This window comes from Alligator mississippiensis, chromosome 3 (assembly GCF_030867095.1).
Source record: "Alligator mississippiensis isolate rAllMis1 chromosome 3, rAllMis1, whole genome shotgun sequence".
In the NCBI taxonomy this organism is placed as follows: Eukaryota; Metazoa; Chordata; order Crocodylia; family Alligatoridae; genus Alligator; species Alligator mississippiensis.
In genome coordinates this window covers 151,019,785-151,028,369 of record NC_081826.1, presented here as the reverse complement: position 1 = coordinate 151,028,369, position 8,585 = coordinate 151,019,785, and positions in this window count along the sequence as shown.

Here is an 8,585-nt window from a genome sequence, read left to right as displayed (position 1 = left end):
TGAAGGTATCTAGCTTTTTTAACCTGGCTATGCTATCTGCCTCCATCACCTCATGTGGCAACGGATTCCACAAGTTAACTATGCAATGTATAAACAGTACATTCTCTTGTTAGTTTTAAACCTATCACCTACTCATTTCAGCAGGTGCCCCCTAAATCTAATATTCTGGGATTGGTGAACAATAGTTCACTGTTCACTTGTCCACACCCTTCATGATTGTATAGACCTCTATCATATCCCGTCTCAGCCATTTTTCTAAACTGAAAAGTCCTACCTTTTTAGCTTTTCTTGGTATGTCAGCTGCTCCAGGCCCCTAATCATTTTGGTTGCCTTTCTCTGTACCTTTTCTAATTCAACTACATCCTTTTTCAGATGTGGAGACCAGAACTGCACACAATATTCAAGATGTGGGTGCACCATGAATTTGCATAATGGCATAATGATATTTTCTATTTTATTTTCAATTCCACTTTTTGTTCTCTGTTTTGTTTTTGATTTTCTTATTAATAGAGTAAGTTTCCCTAGAAGACTGAGCCTGGCCCTGCTGCTGTACCAACAGCATTTAGCAAAAATACACCAGGATTATTGCTGTGCTATTGGTGCATGTGTCACTTTTGCAGTACTGCTTCTCCCTCCTGCTGAACTTTGTATGCAGAACATTTCTGCTGGCTTTGCAGAATCACTGCAGGGAAGAATGATTGATGCATGAAATGGAAAATCCCCTTACTGTGTGCGAAGTGAATGCAGATATGCTCTTGCTGTATGGATGTGACTGTACTCATTCATGGAACAAGCAAGCCAGATGCAGCCAAATGATGTCATACACCACAGCAAGAAGGAGGCACATAAAAAATGTTCATTTATTTAAGAGATTTTTGTTAGTTACCCTTAAGTGGTCATGCTGGACTGGCTGCATATGCTCTTGCAAGCTAAGGAGCTCTGAGACTGGATGGGGGTGGTATTAGAATCCCCAATACTGGAGATACAAACCAACACACTGGTAATACCAAATTATAGAGACTAAATTAATAGAAGCACTGATGGATATGAAGAACAGTTAACAACCCTTTTTCCAGCCACTGAACAGCTTAAGTAGCTGCCAAACACTATTTCCTGCCCTTGCAGTGGCAGAATATTAACAGTACACTCATCCCCCTGCCTTACCTTTGGGGAGTTAGAGGGAGTTTCTGATGTTTTGGGCATTGTGCCTGGCAGTTGTGAGTGATGAAACTTCCTGAAGTTTTTAAGAACAGATTTATCAAACACTTATCTAGGATGGTCTAGATAGAGATGATCCTGTCTTGAGCAAGGGTGGGGAGTGGGGGAGGGGGTTGGGGTTGAACTACAGATACTAGATGACCTCTTAAAGTCCCTTCTGGCCCTACTTTTCTGATTCTTTTTGAAGAGAGTATCCTGGAGAGAAACCTCCAGTGCAGTGTGGCTAACTCTTTTTATCATAAATGTCAGAAATGTCATGAGATACTAGAGTTATATGATTATGTAAAAAAATCTCAGCTTCATTTTTTTTACTTTCTAGCTTCATAGTTATAAATAAAACCTTGAAAATATTACTGTTAAACTATTACTGTTATGATAGCAGAAAACAAACAACTCTCCTCCCCCAAATACATTAATCCTGTAAACAAATGTTTACATTTCAGCAGTCTTGTTTGTAATGTTTAAATGCTTGGCACTGACAATGTTGGGTTAGATCAGTGGTGCTTAACCTTTTGGTCACACAGGCCAGATGAGTGATGCAGGGCCCATCTGTGAGCCATATCAGGCCCTGGAGCCCAGCACTGCTGCTTCCCTGCCCCTCCATTCTGGGATTAAGTCCCAGGGTCCCTGCACCACCCCCTCCCACCGCCTGCATACTGGGGTTGGGTCTCAGGGAGCCAACACTACTCCCTCCCACATGCACCCAATGGGATGAGGTCTTGGGGGCCCATCAACACACACTTCCGCCCCCTGTGCATCAGAATTGGATCCTGAGGGCCTAGTGCAACTCCCTCATGGCTCCCTACACCAGCATTGGGCCCTGTAGACCTACCACTGCCTCCACGCAGTCCCGAACACTGAGATCCAGTGCCAGATCTAGCCCAGATTGGGGCTCCCCATGGGTCAGAAGATTTGGAAGTAGGAAGCAGTGCCACCACTCCCCCACCATCACATTTCCAGATCCATGGAGAATCCTACAGGCCAGAAGACGCAGTGCCATGTGCCAGATCTGGGCTGCGGGCTTGAGCATGCCTGGGTTAGATGGAGCTTTAGGCTCATCCCTATATAAGAATGTCAGGAAAAAAAACCCATCTTCCCTATTTTCTGTTAATGAGGGAAGTAATTTCCTATAGCCCCTGACAGACTCCTAGCAATGAAAGATGAACAAGTGCAGTTCCGGGCTTCACATTTTAAGGAAGATGTGAAGAAGTTGGAAAGGGTTCAGAGGCAAGCCACTATAATAATTAAGGGATTGAAAGGCAAGCTACATGAGGAAAGCTGAGAGAACTAGGCATGTTTAGCTTGGAGAAAAGGCTGTTAAGAGGGGACATAGTAATGGTCTTCAAGTATCTGAAAGGCTGCAGTAAAGAAGAGGAAGAACAAAGGTTCTCCCTCACTGCACAGGGCACTATGTGAAGCAATGGTTTTAAATTGCAGCAAAGTATATTTAGACTAGTTCTCAGGAAAAAACGTCCTTCCTGACAGAATGGTGACACACTGGAACAGTTTGCTTAGGAAAGTTGTGGCATCTCCTCCGCAGGAGATTTTCAAGAGGAGGTTGGATGAACATTGGTTGGGAATGCCAGGAATAGCATTCCTACATTTGTGAAGGGAGTTGGAACAGATGAGCCTTGAGGACCCTTCTAACTCCATGATTCTGCAAGTCATTCAACACAAGCCACCACATCTTTTCCCCTTCCTTTTCAACGTTCAGTAGTCATAGAAACACCAGTAGACAACCATTTTCATAAAACCATTAATTTGCTCTTAATAGTCATTACCCCCCACCACATGTGCTGACCACATTCAACAAGTTGGACACATTTTTCCCCAACCCACAGCCAGAAGCTACCCAGCACATCTGTTAATAAACTTATTACAGTGCTGCATTTATCATCCATATTGTTTTTAATTAACTGGAAGTTTTGCATTTATTGGACTTAGACATAGAAATGAGTGGTCATCAGAGGTGTTTTAGCTTCTATCTGCCTGTTAATGATCACATATTGTACTTTCATGTGATCTTTCATAAAAGTTTCCCAACTGGCAGTGTTAGCATGCAATTGACTATAGTCAAGAGGATTTTTTTTAAATGAAAGTCTCACCTCTCAAACAAAATAAGAATAATTGCTTGACAAATGTTCCACTTCTTAGGAAGCTCATTAACCTGAAAAGAACAATTTCTCATATAACTGGGATAAATAATAATAATAATAATTCATGAAGCTTTGATCACTGCCAAATTATCCAAGGTTTTCTACAGCTAACATTTTGTCCTCAATTTAAGCATGCATAAATCATTATTAAAGCAAGTGTTTAAAGCTGCATACTCAAAATAAAATCTAATTAAAATGAAATCCCTTGAAGAATTTAAGAGATGTGGCTTTGCGCAATAAAAATATGAGTGAGGTTGTCATGCAAGGGAGACAAAATATATCAGAGACATTCACCTGCATAAATATATCTTTTAATTGATTTTTTTCTTGTTGCTGTGTTAGAATCCTCACTTTTAAGCTCACATTGATCAATGAATTACCAAACACCACTGGGGTAATTCTTACAACATCCAATTAAGTGTCAGAGAAGATCCATTTTCAATCTTCTACTGTTCTCTGTTTCACACAGTGTCTAAGGACCTACCCAAATTGTGATTGTGTGATTTCCAGAAATCACAAAATCTAGCAATCCTTGCAAAATCCATGAGGGGAAAAAAACTTGCTAAAAACAAAATGCTGTCTCCCCAGGGGGAGCCAGCAGTCCTCCCAGCCATGTAGCCCTGCACCGAGGGGACTCCTGGCACAGACAAAATGACTGCTGCCCCTGCCCCTCACTGCTGATTGGCTGAGGGGCAGTGAGTGGCGGGGCTGGATCACGGGCAGCTCTTTCCACCAATCGGCAGCAGGAAGCAGGCCCACCGTGGCCACTTGGGCAATAAGAGGTGTCAGGATAAGCCCTGGAAAATGGAAGCCAGCCTCATGATCTGCTTAGACCCTCAAAGAATAGACATATTGAGAGGCATGCTCAAGTTGCACCCTTTTCCTCTGCTTATAGGGAAACATTGGTACTCTACTTTTGCCTAAAGCGAGGTCAAATCCAAACAAGTCTAAGATCTGCTGAGCCCCATGCCCATCTAGCTGCATTTTAACACCAGGAGAGAATCAAACAGGACTTAAAAAATGAAGTAAGGAAATTGAAGTCACAGATATTTTTTTAAGTTAGAGCCCAATACCTGGAGAGAAAATGTTCCTCTCTTCACCGCCTCTCATGCATAGTTCAGACTGGGCATCTTGAGGCAAAAAGGTGCACAAACACTGAACTATCGGTCAGTATACAAATACAATTTGAAACAGTGGGGGGAAGGGCTTTCCTGTCAGGATTTAACAAACCTATAGGAGACAGGCCAAACAACCATAGCAAATCAAACTGCTAATGCCTGTGACCTCTTTATTCTGCAGCCACTGGCTTGGGGAGGCAAACAGCTGTTGCTAGAAGTGGGCTGGGCATCAGAGGGACTGGCAGATAATCAATCCTGACTTGTGTGATGACTTTGCATTACTCCTGGGTAATATTATTGATTCCCTCTTTAGACTGACAGGGGCATGCTAGGATGATGGGAATTTTCCAGGTCTAGAAGTCAGCAAATTGATAAATATTTTGGTGGAAATTGTTTAAAAATTAAATTAAGAGAAAAAACTCTCCAGAGATTTTTGTAAGCGATAAACCTATGCCACTTTTATAAAGCAGTCTTTCAAGAGAACACATATTTTAATCAAAACAGTCTGGTAAAATCTTCCAAACCAAAACAAAGAAGGATCTAATGCAAAATTACCCCAGCCGAAAGCTGCCCAGAAAGCTTGAATTTTCTAATTAACTTCCCCATGCCATCTATGGCACAACATACAAAGCAGCTCCAGCTTGCTGCATTAGCTGTCCTAAGCTACTGCACTGCAGAGCTATAAACGATGTGTTTTACTAGCACACAATTTACTTCTTTCAGTGCATTGAATTTAAACCTGTTAGTGCTCATATTTTAAACTTATGGGTGTTACATTTACTTCATCTTTAATAGCTGTAAGAAATTAGTTCTGACGATTTGTTATCTGTTTGCTACCTCTTTGCAACAGCTAGTTAACACAGCTTTAAAAGAAATACTATGGATACCATGATCAGATGCCTTGATATTAAATAATGGGGGCTTACTAGAGTAAGATTCAGGGCTGAGATTTGCAAAACTTACTAAGTGATTTGGATTACTTAATCATTTAAATTCCTTGGGTAACTGTGAAAACATAACCTTAAAATCTTATTTAGGGAAAGAAAATATAGGATGAATATGGACTGAATCTTAAGGCCACTGCAGTCAACTGAAGCTTTTCATTGTTTTCTTTAGGCTTTTTAAAAAAATTAAATCCTGGCCCTTCTGACAGCTAACTGCTATGGCAAACCTCTATTTACTTCAGTAAGGCCAGAATGTCAACCTACACGCTTACATTTCCCCAGTTCTGTTCCCTTGGCTTTTACATATACTCTATCTCACTTTCTACAAACTTCTGATTTAATACAAGTCAGTTTCTAGTAAGACTGGTCAAGCTTTTATTGTAGTTTCCGGGAACTCAGTCCCCTCCTTCACTGAAAATTTCCTGTGTGAGTTTAGCAAGTCAATTACTCTCTCTCAGTGCCTCAGTTCCTTACATGTAAAACATAAATAGTAGTGTAGCACTACCTTTGGAGATGTTGGGAGAATCAAGTGTGTGGAAGATTATCAGGAACAGAAATATTATGGCCAGATAAGAGCCATAGACACATTGATTTCTACAGTTCTAGAAGCCTTATTAGTCCACCTTTTGTTCTTAAGTTTAGTGCTAGAATTGAAGCTGGTAAATTTTACAGAAAAAAATTTTCACATTTAAATGTGGTGAGATCACTCTTACTCATGACATGTTATATTTGTCACTCACTGACTTCTGGCTTATTATTGAAAATGCCTGTGATTGCCAAAACTACCTATTTTGACTTGAATGATTCAAACCAGAAACACACTACATACTATATGTCATCTGTTCTTAGTAATTATCATAATTCTTCCAGTTTGAAAAGAATTAATCCCTCCAGTCAAGGTAGAGAAGTCACACTATGTGACACAGATGACATATTACACACTGGCCACTTCTACATGAGATGCTGACTGTGCAGTAACCTGAGTTACTGGACAGTAGTGCCCACAAACACCTTTTTTGTGATGCTACTGAGCAGTAGCACTGCACCATAGTTTTTGCCATGCAATGCTACTGCTCTGTAGTATCAGGCTACTGTGCAGTCAGCGTCTTGTGTAGACATGACCACCAAGAATAATAAATATTGAATAGCAGAAGACACAGTAATGAAAGTTAATGGAAATGTGTTCACATCAACAATTTGGTAGATGCTCAATAATGGAGACATTAATATAAATTTCAGTTGTTTGTAAATTATTCATAAACCAGAAGAAAGCAAAAGAATGTATTCATCTTGAATAACTGAACTCTAGTTAAAATCCTTCCATCTGTGCTATTGGCATGCATTTTAAACTGAATTACCAACAGAAAACCTAAACAAAAATTGAGATTTTAAAATATACCTTGGGAATTCAGAATAGGATCTCTATTTAGAGCAGCACTAAAGTACATATTTTACTTTATAATTATACATGTGCTTACGTTCTGCCTCAATTCAAAGCTTTAGAAACACAGGGTCAAATCACAGAATCATACAGAAGTAGGGCTGGAAGGGACCTCCTATCCTCTTGCTACATTTTCTGAGGGGTCCTTTATGTTCCTAAATTATGGCTGCAGGGGCTCTGTGACAGAATAGGATCACCCTGGTAGGTGTGTAATTCCCCCTTCTCCCACTAGTAGGGTGATTACCCACCCGTAATTGGGTGGGATAGCCCCAAAATGTAAACATAAAGTCCCAGTCCTGGGCTGAATGACTCTGGGACAGCATTTGTCCCAGGTTCCCCTGGACAAAGTCAGTTATCATCCCAATATCATGTGCAGGGATCTGGGTTTTCCATTCGCTGCAGAAAAACTCAGTAAACTGTGGGGTTCCAGCTTGCAAGGGGCTGCTTGGGGTTGGGGGGATGCAAGGAGTACCATGTGCATGTGTGTACATGCACACATGCATGTGGCCAGCAATACAGCCATGCAGTAGTGGGAAGCAGCTCGCCCAGCTGCCTGAAGGTAAATCTATGTGTGGAGGGGGGCATAGGCAATGTGGGGGAGAGTTGGGGGGAGAGCTGACAGAGACCCCCATGGTGAGGGAGGGAGTGGGGCAGGGTTGGCAGCTGGGACTGGGGGTGCTGCCCAGCTGAGGCAGTGCATTGGGCCTGGGGTGGGAATAAGTGGCCGCAGGGCCTGGCCAGGGAGTGGGACAGAGCCACAGGTAGCTCATTCAGGGGCCAGTGCAGGAGCTGGCTCCCTACCACAGCACACACTCCTGGGAAAGGTGGCATGGGGGGAGGACAAATGACCCCCCCAGATTTGTGCACAGGGGGGAGTGGATGTGGGCTGCCTGGTGTGGCCTCAGGGCTCCCCGCCTTTCTGTCTTCCCCCTGGGGCCTAACTGGCCTAGTGGGTGGGAACCGATTCCAGTCAGCATCTTGTGTAGACACAGCCAGTAAAAACTTCCTTTTGTTCATTTTAAACTTACTATTTACTAGTTTCATTGTACAACCCCTGGTTCTTGTCTTGTAAGAGACAGCAAGTAATAAATCCTTATTCATTTTCTCTTTAACATTTAATATTTTGTAAACACTTATCATGTCCCCTCTCAAGCATCTCTTTTCTAAAATAAATAGGCCTAACCTCTTTAATGGGGAGTGTGGAGTGGAGCAGGGAGGCTCAGTGCCACTGCCCCCACCACCAGGATCCCCACGCCAGCTGTGTTGTCATGGCAAGGTGCCCTTTGCCCATCCAGCAGCAGCAGGGGTGGTGGCGGTACAGAGTTGTGCCCCACACTGCTGCCAGGCAAGCAGGGGGCACCTTACCATGGTAGTGTAGCTGATGTGGAGCTCCCAACGGTAGCAGCAGCACTGAGCCTCTCTGGCCTCTCACACCAGATCCTGCCTGCTGGAGCCCCCTAGGGGGGAAGACAGCAGGGTGGGTAGCCCAGAGACTTGCAGCAGAGAGCCCACATCCTCCTCTGCCCTCCACAGGGTCTGCTTGGCTTTACTGTAGCTGTGCTACCCATGGCATGGGAGATGAGGGGAGCAGGCATGTGTTCTGCTTTTATAAAAGGTAGTCACCCTACCCACTAGTACAATAGGCTAAAAGTTAGTGGTGCCCGTAGATGTCATGGGGTTTAATCCTCATTAAATTAAATAAGTTTAC